The 20,969-nt window shown below is 45.7% G+C and overlaps 1 pseudogene; it reads left to right on the forward strand.

Annotated features, from left to right (window-relative positions):
- Positions 1–20,969, forward strand: part of LOC138570307 (zinc finger protein 182-like) — a 39,593-nt pseudogene that overhangs the window by 8,034 nt on the left and 10,590 nt on the right.

Genomic DNA, 20,969 nt, shown 5'->3' on the forward strand with positions numbered 1-20,969 from the left:
TGGTTAGAGGGAGCATCACACAGTTGCCTTATTTGTTCAAAACCACATCCCAGTAAATTGAAGGTCCTGTGATGGATGCAGCAGTGATGTTTCCTTGGTGATCGGGAATCTCATCTCTTCCAGTAGTCTGCATGTAGCTGGGACATGGCTTGCCAGGAGATCGAAGGTTTTGCCCTTTATAAACCAGCCTTCCAAATAGGGAAAGACCTGGTTCCCCTGTAGATTAAGAGGCCACCACCGGTGACAGGACCTTTTGTGGGTGCGGATTTTAGCCCAAAGGGAAGGGCTCAGAACTGATAATGACTGTGACCCACAGCAAATCTCAGGGACTGTTAATGCCCTTTCCAGATGGGAAAACAGAAGTATTTCTCTTGGATATCCGATGAGGCAAGGAAGGCCCCTTCCTGTATTGGCAGAATAATTCCTTGTAGGCCTTCCCTCTTGAAGCGCTGTGAGATTACTGGGTGATTCAGTCCCTTAAAGTCGATATTTGGCCTCAATTTCCCTGATGGCTTGGGAACCAGGAATATGATGGAGAAGACCGCTTTCCCATTCTCCTTGGATGGTACTAGTCTGATTACCTTATTTTGATGCCAGTCCTGTTTGGCCTGAAGGATTGCACGTAATGATGGCATAGCCCAGAGAGGGTGCACCACGGGAACTCCTCCTTCCCTATTGTCTGGGTACTAAATACATTTTGTATATAAAGAACTGGAAAGGAATATACTTAATGTAATAGTGTGTTTCTCTAAATTGCCCAATCAAATACTTATTCCTGAAAAAAAGGGCTAGGCCATACGATTAATAATACAAAATAAAAACATTCATTTTATACAAACATTGTTTAAAAAATATATATATATGTGGGGAAATGGAATGCAATCCGAAAACCCACAGGTTAATCCATGACCACGTATAAACAGCAATATAGCAACACATACAAAAAAGATGAAGTTAATACATTCTTTTCAAAACAGAACCACACAATGCACTCTTGTGCCCATACATCTCTTTGCATCCTAACGAGCACCTGTTTGGCCAGAAGCATTGCCGTTTTCTTGTTCTGTCCACTGCCCATTGATGTCTGTATGGTTCCGACAGCACTGGGGGTCGTTGGATCGAACCAAGTCGTTGCCCCAGGTGTCGCCAGATAAGCTTTCACATCTGTTCCCGAACCACTTCAGACCCCCACAGACTGGTTTGGCGTCAGGATTTTTGCTTGTTAGCTGGCGACCAAGGGCGACGTCCCGGTCACTTCTGCCCATGACCTGAGCATCTGTTGGAACCTTCTTCCAACGCCTGTGACTTATGCCAAGAAACCAGCCAGAAGGATTTCCTAGATTTTGGATCAGGCTTCCTTCTAAACTTCCCTGAATGTTTGTTGGACTTGAAAACACAATGTACCTTTTCCTTGAGGGAATCTCCAAAGAGCATCCTCCCTTCAAAGGGTATATTATAATTTATAATTGTTCTTTTATAAGGTGCTTAATACCAACGAGTAGTTTCGAAGTGTGGCATCGGGATTTAAACCTATGTTGTGCTGGGTTGTCTTACTTCCAATACAAATGTGTTGCTCCTGAGCTATCATTCCTCCTTCATGGCAGTGTTTGTTTGTTGGATATCCGAGTGCCAATCCTTAATGTGGAGGTGTCTATGTCCTGCCACCATTGATGCTACAGCCATGGCCGAGGCTTTCACTCCATCATACGCCAGGTCTGACATCAATTCTACCTGCATCCTCACTGTTTGAAGGACAGGTAAAGGATCTCAATGCTGTTTCTGCTGTGTCTGGAGAACACGTGGCTACACTGAGATCTAAATGAGTTCCCCGTATTCTTCATTGCTCCATCCGCCTTTCTATCCGTGCGATCCTTGTTAGCTTCTTCTGGTGCCATACACGACCTCCCTACCAGACTCGAGAAAATTGTGCCCACCTGCACACTCTGTGGCAAGGACTTGTCTTCGCCTTGCAATGGATAAGGTTTTACTTGAAAAAGTGCGGGAAAAAGCTTTATCTGGTTCACTCCATCCCTTCAAAATGTCTTCTTTGACTTCTGGATGTAGTGGTAGTCAAGCCTTTAGGGACTCGTTGAATTGAGGGGGGCTGTCCCAGAACTATGTGGGCTCTGTTTACAGAAAGCACATGTACTGGGCTACTTGGATCAGTGCGAAGTTCTTTTCCCTTCTGTTCCACCTCACGGGAGGAGAAGGATTCATCCGAGGACCCTGAAGAGGGTGAAGAGGGGGAGCATGCAGAGGGGGAGCATGCAGAGGGGGAGCATGCAGAGGGAGAAGCATGACCATGTTTGTCTACTCCTAATGCGCTTCTCTTCAATTGCCTTCCTGAAGAGCTCCAATAATCTTTCCACAGAGATCCTCTCATAGCTTTTGCACTCCTAGCCCTCTCTGGAGATCTAGAGGGAGTGTGCACCTCTGGATGGTTGCTCTGTGTTTCCCCATTCTGCAGCCAAACACTTGCGCAGGGCCCAGCTGCACAGCACACACACAACTCCCCTTGCACTTAAATAAAATCTAGCAGCCTCTCAGGAAGAACCCAAAACTCCAGCTTTGGTTGCAGGGCAACACTTGTGACAGGCACTCCCCACCCCCTTCTCCTTTCCTCTGCGTGAGGCTGTTGCTCCAGGCCACTTCCACCACCTTCTTCCACTTCTGGAACAAGCATCGGGGAGAGGGGAGCCGATCCCCCACTAGGGAAATCCTGCCTTCCTACTTTGCCAGAATCTTAGCCCTAGGGGTGTAGTGACCGCCATGGCCGGCCACTCAACCAGCACCCCTCATTCTGCGGCGGTTCGGGGAGCATCTTTGTGTGAAAGGTGGGCCTCACAGTTCACCCTGTGGTCCCCTGCTCAGCAGATATGCAGGGAGCACATACATCACTGGCCAGTGTATCCCCTGCCAGCAAGGAGATCCCTGACCTGTATGCTGGAAACGTTGATGCTCCTGGCCCCGCCAGGGAAGGATTACGTGGCTGTTGCTGCTGGATCCCTGCTAGAGGCAGGATTGCATAAGAACTGGCGTCTTTCGGGCTATGGGGGGCATATGCTCCCAGGAGATGAGGCAGAGCCAACAAAAACAGAAATAGAAGAAGGGTTCCTGTGATGAGGTGAGGTCACCTCAAATGTAAGTACTGGGACGAAGAGGAGGGGTGTGGAACTGGGATGAAGAGGAGGGGCGTGGAGGTAACGGGAGGGTCAGGCAAGGCAATTGCTGCCTCTGTTTAATTCTTCATAATTAAGCTGCAATATTTTCCTGTTTCTGTATTTATAAAAATGCAAAACAGAACATCTGGTCTTTCTGCTTGCTTCCCTGGGCATTGCAGACTGGCAGCACAGAGCGGGTAAAAGTATGAAAAATAGTATTAAAATACTTGAAATTGCTGCCAAAATAGATTTTAGGCGTAACCATTTCTTACTATGGTGAAATTGGAGCCGATGTTAATGTGTGCATGTTTGATTTAATACATTTTCATTAAAATAAATGCAGACAAATATTGTCTTTTAAATGATCTTTTTATACAACAAATAATATGTGGATAAATACAGATGGAAATTATGGAAAAATAAAGGCCATACACCTGGGGGTGATTATTGAAATGCTGCTTCTCGGTGAGCTCCGGTGTTTATGAATGGGAGTGCCCGCGGCTGCTGCCTCTGGGATGCCTCTCCTGGAGTCTCTTGCTTTTTGAATCATTCTTAATGTACACACTCTTTCATTGGTTTTTTTCTTTCCCCTCTGTTCTGCAGATTTACATCTGATTCTGCTTCACACCACTTTTCATTCAAAAAGAATCTGAATGGACCAGGCCTGCAGACACTAATGCTGTGTTCCGTGAGACGTGTGCAGCCCAGGGTGCAATAGGTAAATGTCAGATGAAATGCGACTTCCCTTAATGAATAGGTTTATTTATGGGTTCAGTTAGGGTCGCTGCATTTGTGGGTGTGCTGGAAAGATCTGCAGTGTGTGCTGCCTGCTTACCTCCCATTGCCATCTGCTGTCTGGCCCCTGCCCTGCTGCCCTGCTGCCCTGGACTGAAGGATTCCATCACTGCCACTGCTGTGGCTTGGCCCCACCCTCTGGACTTGCAGTAGCGGTTTCGTGAGGGTCACGTGACTGCTATTTCAGGAAGTGCCTCTTGGGCGTCCTAAACCCATGGCAACCTTCTCAAAGGGCGACCCTCTAAGGGCTTTGTCTACTCCTGTTTGTCCCTATTCTCTCATGTGAGCTTTCGATACACACTCTGTCCGTGCATGCTCTACTCCTAGTTACTAGCTATGGCTTACTCTCAGTTTACGCTTAGTTTCTGTCTAGTGTTAACTCTTATGCCGCAATGCATTCCTGTTCACTGTTCTACTCGCTCATCTTCTCATCACTCTTCACACACTTGTGATTCTATTTTTTTATTTATTTATTGCCCATTGTAGTTCATAAAACTGGACTTTTCACACATTAAACAGATAGAAATCAACATATATACTTAACACAGTATCAATACAATTTCATTACAGCTGTTTTAAAAATGAAGAATTTTTTTCTGAAAATCTAAATCTTAGTAAAACCGAAATTTAATTAGTATTTAAAATCCTAATACAGAGATCCTCTTCCTGTGTAGTTGCTGTTAGGGGAGTTTTCTACAAGTCCTGTTGGGAGCAGGACTTCAGTAAACTATCCCCGTGGTTTGTAGAGTATCAGTCTGTACTACTACTGCAACCTTGGTAGTGTGGCAGAGCAGTCAGGCTTATCTTAAGAGGAAGATGTGCGATGTAGTACACTGAGTCTTAGCTAGACAAGCGCAACAAAGAAGCACTTACAGATATATTTATATAAAAGATATATTTTTATTATATTTACTCCAGAATCACTTTTAAATACTCGGTACATATAACCAAAACACATAGGAATACTAGTATACTTTCAAAAGGCCACTGCTTAGTTGGTAGTTGCTCGTGGTAACATTTGTTGAGTTTTGACTGTAATGATAGTTCTATTCTATTGTCGGTAATAGCACGCACCCGCAAACACTATCAGAAATAGGGTAAATGCATTTAGTCTGCAAACACATATAAAGAAGTGACTTTTGGGAAGGACAATTATTGGTTAGTGGTATACTAGCAGAGCTTCAGGTTCCAGAGACAGTTTGAGGCACAGCAAGTCTTTTAAAGTTCAAAACGCAACCCTATCAAGAAGGCAGTTTGTAGAGTCTTGAAAGTCTTGTGAAGCAGTGGAAGTTCAAAAGTTCCCGTGGATACTTTCTAGTCTCTAGGAAGGAAGAGGCTAAACCAACGGTGGAGACCTTTTTTTGACGACTCACAAAGGTGACCCAAGCAGCAGCTTGGGTCGGAGGTAAGGCGGTTACTCTGGACACCTCTGGGTGCACTCCAACGCTCTGGAGCAATGTCTTGAATTCAGGTGAGCAATACCTTTCTCCCCACAGTACCTTACGTTAGAAGAAAAGATTGTGCCTGGATGTTTATCGGTGTGGCAGTGCTGGACCCGACCTCCGGATTCCTTGGTATCGTGACGAAAGGCAGGACAATGGACGGGATCTCTCAGCAGCAGTCTCAAGGAAGGACCTCTCGCACAGCTTTCTTCAACTCCTTGGCACGCTCTGTGGATTTGGCGCCTTCAGCAGCACCAACAAAGGACTCTTCGCCTGGTCAATCTTCTTCGCTTCTAGCAGTCCCACACTCTGGTGAGGGGGTCTGGACGAGTTGGATCGGATCTCTGGAGTGTCTTGGGGGGAGGGTACTCAACAAAGAGTTGGATGAGTTTGTCCTTTCCTCGAGGATGCACTCGGAATGGGCAGCAGGTCTCCTGGTATTGGGGCTTCTTGGCTAGGGAAACTCACAGAACCTCTGGAGTTGACTCAGAACAGAGTTTGTCTTGGGAATGGCTGTTCCCAGGGAAGGAGGAGTCCTCTTCAAGCTCCTCTGTCGCATAGAAAAATGGGTCAGGACATCAGCGGTCGCTTAACTGTGTTGCAAAGGGTCTGCAGGCGTCTCTGAAGTAACCTAAAAAGATGTCCAGTTTCCAGTGGTCGACTTGCTTTCCACTCCAGGAGTCTCACCTTTCATTTGGTTCCAGCACCCACTCATTCATTTTTTGTTTCTAGTGCGCCATAGCCCACAGGCATCAGGGCACAGTTCACATAAGTTTATAAGACAAAACTATTCCACAACTCATTAACAGAAAAGCACTGTCATTAGCTTTCTTTTGAAAGAAGCAAGATTTTCTTCCTTTTGAAGCAATTCTGGGAGGGCATTCCAAACTAAGGCGGCCTTCACAGAAACGGAAATGCCTTTCCCTCTTGCTCTCTTTGCTCGTGGAACTGATAACAAATGTTCTGTTCAGTGTATGCCTCAATATTGTTTGGTTAGGTATGCTGTGGCCTTGCCGAACAGGTATTTATGAGTCAGTTTGAGTATTTTAAAGCAAACTCTCTCTGTCACCGGCAACCAGTCGAGTTCTTTCCTATGGTAGGATACCTGGTCCCTCCTAGGAATGTTTCGTAGTACTCGAATTGCGTTGTTTTGCACAACCTGGAGTTTGTGTATGTTTTCCTTACTGCCCCCGCATCCCCCACGAGGGCATTACGGTAATCCAGCCTAGGCAGGATGATAGCATGAACTAAAGTTTTGCAATTTTTTGCGAGATACCAGAGGATTTATTTGCCGTAGTACTTTCAGATGGTATTGTGTGTTTTTTATGATGTTGTTACATGAGCATCTTTACTCCTAGATGCTTCTAGTAATATACCTAGGGTTTTGACTTTCTTTTTACCAGACGCCAGCAATCAAGAACTCTAAGCCTGCTGCAGTTTGTTTCTTGTTTGGCTAGAGCCAAAACCATAAATTCTGTCTTTGTCCATTAAGACACATCCAGTTTTTGACCGTCCGGATTACTTTAGATGGTAATAGGTCTCCTGCACAGGATGTAGGTCTCATGTTGGTAAGCGTGTCCTCCATTACCTCAATGGTGACCTTTTGGGAAGAGAATCCTGAGTCTGAGCCTTCCTTCTTGGTGTTCAGTTCAGTTGCCTGGTCCAGGGGTATATTCAGTTTAGCACGACCGGTTTGGATTTTATCCCGTGCCTTGAGGACTTTGTCCTTTAGTGCTTTTTGAACATGGACACAGTCTGCCGAGTCCGGGGAAAAGGACAGAGATGAAGCTGTGGGCTTTTCCCAGTTCCTGTAAGTTTCAATTTGTGAGAGTTGTCTCTGCTTTTCATCATAGAAAATCTTTTTAGTTGCAAACATTTTCTTTTTGTATGATCTTTCTAGAAATTTCCATTCCTCTGCAATCTCTCTCAGCAATTTACAGAAAAGGGCGTTTGGCTGTCCAATCAGGACAGCCAGACCCCCGGTAGGAGCTGGACTCATTCAGGCACGATGGCAGACAAAGGACAGGCGTGTGGAAGACTCCTCCACCACTTCCTGCCTGTCTGCCCAGATACGCTAGCCTAGGTGGGGACACCCAAGGGTTTCTGCCAAAGGCAAAACACACACACACACAGGCCTTCTCCCACTCACAGAATGGTAGAAGGGCTAACAAAGAACAACCATGCTAGAAATGGCAAATAAAGAAGGGAGCCCCTGAGTTGGTACTCAGGTGTCCCTCTTGTGCACTACCGAGCTACGGACATTGAACACAATAGTTGTTAGACCAACTCCTAGTTAAGGCTGGCAGCACACAGTGTCCTATGTGCCTAAAATGTCACAGGAGTAGAGGGTAGGTGGTGTGTGCCAATCTCTACGATCGCCAAGATTTAGGAGAGTATTTCTCTATCTTTTAAGAAAAGTAGTTATTTAAAGATATTTAAATAATCTCAAAGGAGGTCCCTAAGGGTCCCCAGCAACACTGCCCATATGGAGCTGTGTGCCGCAGCAGCAGTAAAGCACAGATGCCTTCAAGAGTTATGGAGAAAATAGATTCCATGGGACAGTAAAAATACAAGGGAAAGAGTTCAAAGAGTCCTTGAGAATGAATGAGTGGAAAAGGCTCCACTCACTCAGGATTAAAGGAAAAGGTCCAGAAGTCCAGCAAGAAGTGCTGGGGGTCTCACTAGGGGAGGGGACGAAGCATCAAAAGGATACATCTCATTTACAGTCGAGCAGATCACAATGATTTCCTTCCGAAGGGAAGCCAATGCAGGGCATGATATACAGAAGTGTTTTACCCCTAATCCCCAGCACCTCCATTGTGGGGAGTAGATTTAACTTCAACCTCAACATTTTAAAACAAAAATCTCTGGATGGTTGTTTCCTTAAATATGGCGCCAGCACATTAAACATTTTTTATTGACCAACCAAAGTGGTCATTAAAACAGCAACAGGCCAAAAGCTCTGCCCTGAGCTCGTTCCATACATATCATTACAACTTCAATTTGGTTTTATTAGGATTACCTGACAATTCGTTGACTACTCGATTTCTGCAAGCAATTCTATGCAGGATTGAACCCACTTGTCTATAACCCTTCACGTGCCTTTGCCCAACATTGAGTTAAGAAAGACGCGGCAGGGATACAACTATGTTAGCATATATTTGTAGTAGCCCCCAATCATTAAATGTCCAGTTCATAGAGTGCCCACCAATAGAACAGCTTTTTGGAGGCGAGCAGCACCTTCCTCCACATTGATGCCTCCAATTTTGCTCATGGGATGCCTACTTCATAGCATTGTACCCCAAAAACTTGCATTGGCAAACATTTTTGTCTGTATAATTTCATTATTAGTAGTGCCGAGAACCTCCCAAATGTATAATAAATTGCGTCAACTGAGATGTTGCTGCTAAAAATTCTGTTTTTAAGGTCACTCTCAGGCCCCAACTTCCCTCTTGTAGCATAAATGAAGGAGCCCAAATATTTAAAATGGTTTACTACTTCCGTATTCTGACAGTTCCAAGACCATTTACATTTTTTTCCATTTTAATAATCTTTTATTGTGATTCAGTTCATTTTGAACTTTAGAGCAAAACAAAGCCAAAACCATTTTTCCAGTTAAAATTATCTTCACTGCGTAATGAATGTGTAACAAGGTGAAGTAAAGTGAACTCAATGGAGTAGAATATGCATCAACAACATTCATTGAATTGATTAAATAATTTAATAAATTGAATATAGCACTATGTAATGCACAATAATAAACAACAACATAATTAATCAGATTAGACCTCATAGGACATGAAATCTTAATCGCTCATAAGGTTCTTTCCAGAGTATTCCTTCATGCAATTCATTCGAGTCCTTCTTGAGTTGGTATTCCATTCTGTGAGTACAGTTCAAGTCAATTCATGTCAGGAGTGTATCTCTAGCTACCTTCCCAACTATCCCGTCTGTCTGTCGAGCACAGATGCTCCCGGGTCAGGTCAGTACATCCTCCAGCTTACAGGGTGGTACATTATGTAAAGTTTCCTCTAACAACAGCAGGCTTAGTGGAGTGCTGTCACAACCGTGGAACCATGTTATTACAATCGCTAACATTGATGGTAACTTAGTTCTCCTTACTAATGCCTTATACGGTGGTGATCACTTTGTCAGGCGACTGTGGTGGTAATCATACATACTTTGCCTGCAGCCAGCCCTGATATAAGGCAATTTGTAATGAGATACTGTCTGCTTTTAGGTAGTAATCCCAAAGGGGTTTCAATAGAATTCCCTCGTACCTGTGGACATGGCTGCGAAGGTTACACATATATAAGTGGCCCAATTTCGCACACTGGCTCAGCACGGTCTCAGTTTTGTCTGGCAGCCCGCAGATCGACAAAACCGGTCCTCAATGGCTAAGCGCATCTGTGGACTCGAACAGACAATACAGATAGTTGGTTTGTGCAAATCTGTTTTAAAAATTGTCTTACTGCAGGGTCTGGGCACAATAATAGGTATGACGAGGTCCTCCTGTAACGGTGCGCCACGTGAGACACAACCTCATATCCCTTTAACGTCAAGTGATGGGCATAGTTGTTGCACCAGTCCCACTTGTTAAATTTCCCCTCAAAGGACTTTTTCAAGTGGATATAAGGTGTTTTTGCTGAAGTCTGGGATCCAGTTTTTGCAGCAAAAAGAGCTTCATCCAGGTCAGGATTTCTGAACTCTGACCTGGTGGGCAGAGGTTCAGAAGGCCAGCCTAGTTTCTTGGAACAGGGTAACCTTCTGGACAAGCCAGACCAATCAAGGTAGCATTGGCAGCGGTCAAGACTAGGTCTGAGGACGGGTGAGGGTGACTGAAAGACCTCAATGAGCACACAGAGTAAAGGACACTTACAAATCACTCCCAGTCAGGTGTGTATATATTAAAAATACAAATACATTTATTCAAGGCTTTTGAGTTTCAACACTCAGTAATTATCAACAGTAATACCTTTAAACCAACACAATCCTAATGAATCCATATATACAGTTCCTAGTGCCATAAAAGTAAAACGCACAGAATGGGTCCCCAACCTGAAAGCAAAGGAAGCAAGTGGTGCCAATACACTTACAGTTCTGCAACGTTCAAATCCTACGCAGAGAGGAGCCAAGCGCTCAATGTACTCTCAAATGCTGGTGCACGCGATGGTACAGAAGGGCGAAAACAGGGTCTCTTGCAGGGGCTGTAGCAGCTCAGGAAGGTGGGTGACACAATGAGGAATACGTTCTCACTATTCGTGGAGGGGTCTGATAGCTAAGGCTATCTGTGGAAAGGAGAGTGGCGCTCAGGGGACTCTTGTGCGTTAAAGTGGGTGGAAGCGCTAGGGGCCACCGGTAAGTGTTGCAAGTACTCGCCGACCCCCCCCCCCCCGGCACACTCCGGACCAAACTTCGGCAGTCAAGTCCACTTCGGTTGAAGGTTCAAATGCGGCAGTCGTGCAGCTCTGCGGCTTTCAGCAGCGAAGTCATAGCGTTTCAGGACAGTGGTGTTTTCTCCACTCCTGGTGGATGGATCAGGACAGTTTCAATGTAGCAGGCTTCAGGGCACAGAAGGGCACAGAGGGGCACAGCAGCAAGGCACCTGCAAAGTTCTTCACCACAGGTGGGCGACACAGTAACCACGTATACTCCAGTTCAGGCGCTCTCTCTACTCCAGACCTGGGAATGCCAAGTGTTCGAAATTCGATGTGAGGGTGCTGTTATTATGCAAGATTTGGAGCAGTACCCTTTGGGTGCACTACAGCAACCTTGACCTCCTGGCAATAGGGACCCAACCTTTGTTTTAAGTCTTATTTATTTAAGTCAGTTTGAATAAGCCTTCTTCAGAAGGGGCAATATAATAGTAACACACAAATACACTCCAAAAATACACACTTAGTTTCTCTAAATCAGCAAGTACCCATTTGCGATGGCACACAGACACTTACTACTCCCTCAGGTGACTTAAATAGCTAGGACACTGTGGACCTTAATGTATCACTGGTACATTTAGAGCAATAATGAGATGAGTGTTAAAGTAAAGAGGTTTCAGAATAAAACAAGAGATCGCACAAATATTCTGAAGCAGGTAAGTACTTATTAACCCTTTCCTCGAGGGAAGGTAAGACACACTCAGAGGAGAGGAGTCATTCAGGGAGCCAGGCTAAGCCAATGTCAATTGGGCAAAAGTCTAGGTGAGCTCAAGCACTTCTTGCAGGTGAGTCAAAGTCTTGCACAATGTTTTAGAAGTTTTTGTAGAAAAAGTAGAATCAATATAGGGCCACAAGCTCTGAGGCTTGTGAGTGGTAGAAGATGCAAGGAACTCTACAGGAGCAACCAAGACAAGTCTCAACTGAGATCAAGTAAGGCTACAAGACAAGAGGAACAGGGGGTCTCCGTGAGGAGAGATACAGTATTTTTTGAGAGAGAGAGAGATCTCTATGATGCCAGAATATTTAATGGCTTGCTGTCAGAGTAAGGCGTCCCTTCACAAAGCTACCCACATTAATGGTAGTAAAAGCTCTTATATAGTCTTCCCCTGTAGATCATGTGGGAATCAGAACCTTAACACCCTGATTTCTGCTGAATGTAATTTTCCCTTACATTTGAATGGAACATCAACTCCTCTAAAACCTTTCCCGAAGGATATAGTTAATAAACAAAACGAATCCAATAAGATTGAAGTTTGTGTTTTTGAAGAAGAAAAGAATCTGGACATTGGGGACTTCCAAGTCCCACAATGCACTAGGTTCTGGGACAAGGAAGAGGGACCCAGAGGCACTGAGCTGCAAGATGCAGTCTAGTGGTTCTAATGACCCACACCTGAGCTGAACCTTTGAATATATAGGGCCCGCTCAGGTGCAGGCCATTAGAAGCAGAACTGTGAGGTGGCGTAGTCGCAGAGACTACGAGTCACAGTTTCAGCAGGAGAAGAAAGGACAGAGAGATGCCAGACCTGCCTCTTTGGAGCGGATGACGGTTCTGAGAGGGTCTCCAATATTGATGGCCTTGAGTGCAGTGGGAAGCGATGTTGTAAAAAGCTTTCCCCCTGGGGAGAGAGGCTCTCCTTATTTTCTGCTGTGTTCTGGTGGCTGGCGAGCTCCAGAGTGTTTTAGGAGCAAGGAAAGCTCCTTTCCCGACAGGTGTGGGCCGTGGGAAGCGAACGGAATAGGCAGAATGAACAGTGGCAGCGGATCGAGCGGACGCGTGTGCAGAAACCGGTGAGTTCACCTTTGTCGGGTAATTCCTGTACGTTCCGTAATCGACCACTGGCCACTGATGATGATTTGGAATACCAAACTAATGTAAAGAGATTTAACTGGCCTAAAAAGAACTTTGTGAAAAGACAAAGTTTATACTTCTTACTATCATGGCCAACGTTGTTGCAAAAGTAAATAATGCGCAATACTGACACCTCATTGCCAAGACAAGGCAATTCTGAAGCAAGCCAATTATAACCATTGTTACCAGAGAGAGGAAAAAGCAATAGTTGAGCCAGATATCAATAAGTAATGTGTTGTAATGGAACCTTGCACTTTTTATCTACGTCCAGGTTTCCACGTTCTTTACAGTTATCCGCTCTAAGAAGAGACCTGCTAGGTTCTGGGGTTTGTCCACGAATAAAGCTTCATTGAGACCCCCATCAGCCTTACCTCAACCATTTCACTGGCAACGAGGATTTGGACAAATCCCGGCGGAGGAACCACGCGTGCAGCTCCGGTCCCCAGGAGCTGTTACTGAAAAGAACCCAGCAGCGTCCGAGCTCCGCCAGGCCTGCCACCAGGCGTGCAGCATCTCTGGGAGCCCTACAGAGATTGTGACTGGAGTGGCTCCGGGTCCCGGTGCCGTGAGAAATGGCAGAGGAGGACCTGGCCCTCACAGAGTGCACCTGATCTCCACAGAGAGCACTCTAAGAAGGTAAGGAGTTCCTTCTTTCCTGGCGCGGGTGCCCGAATGGCGAGGGTATTGGCAAAGAGTGGAGGCCCAAAGCCGGGATGGGGAGTCCCAGCGGAAAGGAATCCGGCAAGCTCCACCCTATAGGAAGTAGCTAAGGGGGCTGGTCCGAAAAGCGGAAGGCCTCTGCGGCGGCGTCGTTGTCTGCGAAACGTATCGCTCAAGACATGGCAATCGACCTGACTTGGAGGGGTGCACGTTTACAAGCCGTCATCAACACCATGGGCCTCATTACGAGTCCGGCGGTAACCGCGGCGGTAAAACCGCCTGGTTACCGCCGGACTCGTATTACCATTCCGCCTTTGTGATTCCCGGAATTACCGGGGCATTACAACCCCGGTTTTCCGGGAATCACGGAGGCTGAATGGTTTTAATCCCCATTCCCATTGAGTCCTATGGGACTCGATGGGAATGGGGATCATGGAAACACTGGCAGCATCTCGTAATGCTGCCGGTGTTACCTCGTCCGCCTGCAGGCGGGCAGTGTTAAACCCGCCAGGTCAGACCTGGCGGGAACATCACCTACTGCCTGCAGGATTCGGGATCAGGCGGTCCGGAAACAACGGTGGCGGCGGGTTTACCGCCACCGTTATTTCCGGACCGCCTGAGTTGTAATGAGGCCCCATATCTTCATTTCTTGATCAGGTGCAGAAGGAGAATCCACTGAGACTCGATCTTCATCAAGAATACCTATTCCGAAAAGCAAACCTATTCATCGTTTTGCAAGCCCTACAGAAAGGTCTTAAATCTGTAAGGTGCCATGACGACCTTACAGCAGGTCTTTGAGGAGTACAGACGACCAAATGATGCATTGAATACTACAGTATGATGTTTATAGCTTCATGGCTGGTACTGGGACGAAGAAGATAGCCGTGAGCCCAAGGATCATTTGTGAGAAGCAGAACAAGCGGTCTAGCATCTTGATGATTGATAGTGATTGATTGAGGCCAGTGATGGGCCTAAAGCAGTACATCAATCCCATGTGGGAGTTTCGATTGAGTCCAAGCTCGGGCTCAAACTGAACCGCATGAGACGCGTGCAAGGGAGAGAGCCGTCCCCTGCAGAGGAATAGTGGGAGCCGAGCACAGAAGCAGCCGGCATGAGCCGCAGGACCCAGAGAATCGTGGGAGAGGCAGAACACGCAGCCAGATGAAGGCTTCAGTCTGCAGAGCGCTGCAGACCCTGCTGGACGCTCGAATGCTACTGAAGCATCCAGAATGGACATGGGTAGTATAGGTCCGTGGCAATGCGTTCGTCAAGACAACGCAGAGCAACACAGTTTCCAATCCTGTGTCTACGCTTAGAAACCTCTTTGGTATTAAGCGCGTTATAAAAAAATCAATTTATATTTTTGAAAACTAACGTACGCGGGTTGCCCGTGAGCTGAGAGAGGTCTGGGGGAACAATGGGCTGAGCTCATAAACCAAGAAGAGATGGTCAGGGACCCTGAAGCAAATAAGACAGTTGTATACTTGGCAGGAGCATGAACCAAGCGGATACAATGCAACAGTGCGAGTCAGGAATCCACACCCGAGAGTAAGAGGGTCTGGGATCCTGAAGAAAACGAGAGAGTTGTATACTTGGCAGGAGAGTGAACCAAATGGATACAATGCAGCAGTGCGAGTCAGGAATCCACACCGGAGAGTAAGAGGGTCTGGGACCCTGTGAGAGAAAAGAGTGAGGCAATCCATGAGAAATGACTGGCTTGGCAGGAGAGAGAACCACGCCACCTTTGCGAGTCTGGCACTCGCACCGATATGAGAGACTGGGAACAAGAGGGTCAAAGGACCCTGTAACTGATAAAAGGAATCCTACACTTGGTAGTGGAGTGTGCCGAGCTGGTAGGATATAAGATCTACTAGGTGTGCTTTTAAAATTCCCGCATCCTCCATTTTGTGCATCCTCCATTTTGTGCTGTTTCTAGTGCTTTTTGGCAATTTTGAATCTAGGTGTGCTTTTTACTCTGTGCACTGTTTGCCTTCCTTGCACACCTCCTCCTCTGTGCCTGCCTGGCTGCTATGCCTCTTGGTGAATTCCCATGCACTGTGCAGCATCCCTGCTTATCTCTCTCCCCTACCCCCATGCCACGCCATTTCCCCTACGTATTCTAACTGCTATTCTATCACTTATCCTACCTTTCTCAAAATCTGTAAGAAAAAAGTCAAAAAGGATCTCCTGTACTCTAATCCAGGCCTACTTCAATGCCACTTCCAGACAGATGTTTACGGACATCCTCTTCACTGACCCCCCACCTGGTCTCCACTCTTTTACCTCCTTACCCATTAATGGTGGCACCAGGTGGGGGAAGTACTACTGGCATACTTCTCATCCTATAGGTGTATCATTAATGTTTATCACAATGGCACTATCATGGCCCAAGGTTCTCAACCTACTTTTCTCCATCTTGACGACACCTGCTTTCTCTCATTAACTTCTTCCCTTCTCCTGCCACCCTTGATTCCTATCTCTCACTTCTCCACCACCACCGATGGGAGTACCAAAGCCCCTGTACACTCCCTTGGAAAACCTGCAAAGGTGGTAACCAGCTTCACTTAGCTACTCTGAATGCCCGCTCTGCTGTCAAACACTCCTCTGACATCTGTCTCCTTCTCGAAGACTTTGACCTGGACGTTCTCACTCTTACTGAGACTTAATTCAATGCCAGCTCTGTCACTGCTCTGACACTCCTGAGGGCTACAAAATCCTCTCCAAACCCAGGCCCAACAGACCTGGAGGTGGAGTGGCCCTGATCTTTCCTGAGTGGGCCCCTGCTTCCACCATTCCTACTAAATCCTACTTCTCCTTTGAATGCCTCATCTGTAGGCTTGGGGTCTCTCCCAAGGCCACTCCCCTGCCTCCCTTGGCACCCTACTCCCACCCCCTTCGCTCTCCTCCCTACTGGCCATTGCACCGGATGAGGTCTCTAAAGTGGTCCGCTCTATGAAGGCCTCTTCCAAACAGGTGCTCCCCTGCTCCTCCAGAACCATCGGGGACAACATTTCCTCTCTCGCCCCAGCTATTGCTGACTTCTGTAACCACTCCTTTGCCACTGCTTCTTTCCCTCTATCCCTCAAGCACTCCCTAGTGCACCCACTTCTAAAAAATCTTTCTGCTAACCCCTACTGCCCGGCTAACTATCGCCCTATCTCTGTAACTCCCTTCCTGGGTAAACACTTGGAAAGGTTGGTCCTACCCCAACTGACCCTCCACACTGATCTTGTTGGTTGCCTTCATGACCATCAATCTGGATTCTGGGCATCCAGAGGCACAAACTGCTCTCCCGAACACCTGTGAAACCATGCTTGCAAATCTCGACTCCAACCCTCCTGCTGTTGTCTTTCTCCTCTGCCTTTGACACCGGCAACCATTCCATTCTCATAAATCGACTCTGCGACACCCTCGCATCGCTAACCAGGCACTGGACTGGTTGACCTCCTTCCTCACTAACTGCCCTTCCCAGCTGGAACTGTGCCATTTCTCCTCCACACTCTACCTGTGGTGTCCCCCAGGGCTGTATCCCATCGCCTTGGCTCTTCAATCTCTATCTCGCCCCTCTTGCTCACCTGATCTCCTTCTCGCCTCATGTTCAGTGTTTTGCCGATGACACACAGCTTTCCTTCCCTCTACTTCCCCCTCTTCCTCCTATGTGGATCCTTAAGTGTCTTAAGGACATTGAGAAAACTCTAAGTACTGGTTGGTACTTTATGTCCATTCAGTTCCACATAAACTGCAGTCAATGGAGATTAATTCCAAACAAAGTGTTATCACATAGGTCAGTCTGTAGATCTGAACAAATGAAACATTAATATCTAAAGCAATTGAAGAGGTGCTCAGTGGCAGTAGAAAATGGTAATGATCACAGATAGACTACCTGATGGATGGACTAGAACTTATCTGCACTTTAACAAATTGAACGGCATGCAGTAGTGTAGCGCTAAGAGGCAGGTAGACAAAAATGTGTATTGTGTGTAAGTCAAGGAACACCTGTGAATAAAATTACTGGACCTGGCGGCTATCTCTATTTGGGAGAAGAAATACCAATGTTTTTTTAATTTATTTTTTTTAAATAAATTTGGTTAATTTAACCTTATACATATACATATGAATTAAAAAGACAATGGGCCTCATTACAAGTTAGCCGGTCCGGAAAACATGGTGGCAGTAAATCCACTGCCGCTGTTAAAAAAAAAAAATAAGAACACTCAGTGTGGACGGATTAGAGCAAATGATGGTACATTCTCTATCAACATTCATCCATCTGAGATGATGAACCTCTGATTAGGCATCTAGTCTTTGCTGATGGTAAAATCCCACTAAAACACCAGATTGAAACCTTCCAACACCTGAACCACCGCAATTGTACGAGCCTGGTTGTGGCCTGCTATTAGCCAGTCCCAGAATGTGCATGGAACTAGTCTACCCAAATTCATACCAAATCTGTCGAATAAACAAGATCTTAAATCCCAGGATCCTTCACAGTCCATTAGGAGATGTTTCAAAGTTTGGTTCTTTGGATTTTTACATCTTGAACAGCAAAATTTGGTGGCCTCCCTCATTCCTCTTCTTGAAAGCACTGCCCCAGTTTGTACTATATTCAGTCTCAATCTGAGGAATGTTTTTCTTATATTGCAGTCGGGGAATCTCACTAAATATTTTTCTATCTTTGCCCAATTTTTTTGTCCGCTTTCAGAAAGGAATTTGCATCCGTCTTTGAGGGCATATCATCAATTGTGAGGATCCAATACATTGTATCTAATCATTATTTTGCCTTTAATGGGTTCTGGATTTGGGTCTTAAGGTCTGTAACAGCTTTAGTTAATACCTCCTCAACCAAAGCCCTTAAATTTGTCAGCATTTTTGATCTGTTATTTTCCATATGGGTTTTGATGTCCATATAAAGCGTATCCTCCTGCGCTGTCTTGATGAACCAGAAGAGGGAGATTAACTTCCAGTCCGCTTGAATCTTGAGGGATCTCAAACCCAGTTCAAATCTAATCCAGGAGACCGGGAGGCTAGCCGGGAGGCCGAGCACCTTCTTCCAAATAAGACCTTCCCATCTTAGCCAGTTTGCTTGCCATAATGATGTTTTCACCTCTAATCCATCCAAAACAACTGGAATTACTTTTGACTGATAGTATTTTATCAAAGGCATGATGGAAAATTAGCAGTATTTCGTTGCAATTTTATTCATATAAGGGATTAGCTGCATGAATTCTAACTGTGTATCCTGTTCCCCCTTATAGTTGGCTGGTGAGGCATAGATTTTATAACCCAGTTATGTCAAGACCTCTATGTTTTGCCCTCCCATCTCCTAACAAGAGTAGGTGATCTTTTTTGACTATGTTTAAAGACCAAACTCCTGGATTTGGCAGGATTCAGGGATAGGCCATTCTCTCTCTTGCATAACATTCAAGTTTATTCAATAGACTTTGTAGTCCCACCGCTGTACTATCCAGCAGGTCCACGTTGTCGGCGTAGGGCAGCCAGTGCACTGTGCTCCCATTAATCACTGGCTGGCCAACGCTGCTGGTTGTAGATCTTCCAGGTATAAATTGAAGAAGAGGGGTGCCCCTAGGCATCCTGCCGGACCCCTCTTTCAACCTTAATGGGCTCAGATAGCCTTCCCTCATTATCCAGGCGGACCCTCACTGTAGTGTTCTTATGGAGCTCCACCAACCTCGACAACAGCCCCTCAGGCATACCCCAAGCCCTCAACTTTAACCACAAGCGGTTTCTGTTGACCTTATCAAACGCTTTTGAGAAGTCTACCCATGCCCCAAAAAGTGGCCGACCTCCCTTACATCCTGACTTTTCCCTTAGGATTTTGAGTGTCACTCCATTTAGTGCTGTAGACAGCCCCTTTCTAAAGCCTGTTGCAGTTTTGACAGGATCTTTGTTTCTTTCACCCATTTTTCAATTTCACCCAATAGGATTCCCATAAAGATTTTACTTTCTATGTCCAGGAAGGCGATCGGACGATAATTTGCAGCGATTGCTCCGATCGCCCCCCTTGAGCAGCGGTATGATGACTGCTGATTTCCACGAACTTGGGAATCCTTGGCTCCTCAAAATTTCCTTGAACAGCCAAAACAGCAAATTCCCCCAAAACATTGGGTTGCTTCTCAGAACCTGGTAAGTTAGCCCATTAGGCCCCGCTGCCTTGGAGGCGACACCACTCACAATCAAATCTGTCACTATTTGTACATCAAAGTTGAGTTGCCATACTGAATTTACAACTGGAACGTATAGGGACCCTTCTGGTTCTTTGAAGATCTTCGAATGATAGTCCATCCACCATCCTTCCTATACTAAATTACATAGGTCACTACTAGGATTGCCTTCCAGCTGATTAATGACAGAACAGAAGTTTTTAGAATTCCTATTATTCACTAACTACAACATCTGTTCACCATCATGTTGGAGACGCGTTATTCTTCTATCTTTTGACCAGTGGTTATAGTCTTGTAGAAGGGTTTTCGACACTCCTTTCCTCTCTTCCCCACTTATGTCCATCCTCTTTACTCTTCTAAGACTCTGCTTTAGTACTTTTTTTTAGATGCAGTATCTGCATCATAAGCATGACGGTAGACCTGCTTGTTATTCCCTCTTCCTACTATCGGGGGGCATGTGGACCAAACAAATTTGATGAAGGACTCCAGTCTGCAGTTCTCTCGAAGACAAATCTCTGGCACATCTCGTAAATAGCTATTTAAGTCTTCCCCATCCCCTTTGTACTTAATGAGCTGAATCCTTCCTTTCCTATTCTGTAGCGATTTGTTTTTGTATTTCTTGTCTGTGAGGGGCTATATCTGTGAAGGTTGGCTCCAGCCGTGAGTGATCGCTACCCCATTCCCGCTCTATTTTCAGAGATACATTGTGTTTGAACAAATTAACTGAGAGGAATAGATAGTCAATTATTGAGGCTGATGAGCCCCGATGACGAGTCGGAGCAGCCGGAGTATCCCCGGGTAATGACCCATTGGACATTTTTAGATCCCAGCCTGCCATAAAGTCTACCCACCTTCTCCCTTTCTCTGTTATTCTGCCAGATCTCTCGATTGAACCTCTTTTTTAGCAGCAGTGTACACTGAGAATTGAAATCTCCCCACAGGATAACATGCATCCCACCAAATTCCGTTTTTTATTCTTTCTAGTATCTCTGCCAGGTCATTGAGGAAGTCCTGCAATATGGAGCAGGCAGGGTTCCAATAAATATTTATACACATCAACTTGAAAGGAGAATTCTGGTTTTTCACTGATGCTCTACAAACTTGAATGCCCCTTTCAGCATTGTAGAGCTTTTTGAACTCTGCAATTCTCAAATTTTTTAAAGCTATCAGTGATCCTCCTGCCGGTCTACCTTTTGGCTTTTTGTAGTGCTGGTTGAGAATAGATCATAAATCCCTGGTTTATGAAGTAAAGGGGCATGAGGTTACGTGCTTAAGGAGATGGTGTACATCATGGGTACAAAAGATGTATACAATAGGCCCTTTGGTTGAAACAACCTGTCATGAACAATCTCAGTTGAAATCGGCTCATGTTTTGAAATATACACTACGGTGGCGATGTAGTCAGTCAGCATTTGTTCCTTTTAAGGTATAACCGGCAGCGTGGC

The sequence above is a fragment of the Ambystoma mexicanum genome, chromosome 2q (genome assembly GCF_040938575.1).
Source record: "Ambystoma mexicanum isolate Mex_15411 chromosome 2q, UKY_AmexF1_1, whole genome shotgun sequence".
NCBI lineage: Eukaryota > Metazoa > Chordata > Amphibia > Caudata > Ambystomatidae > Ambystoma > Ambystoma mexicanum.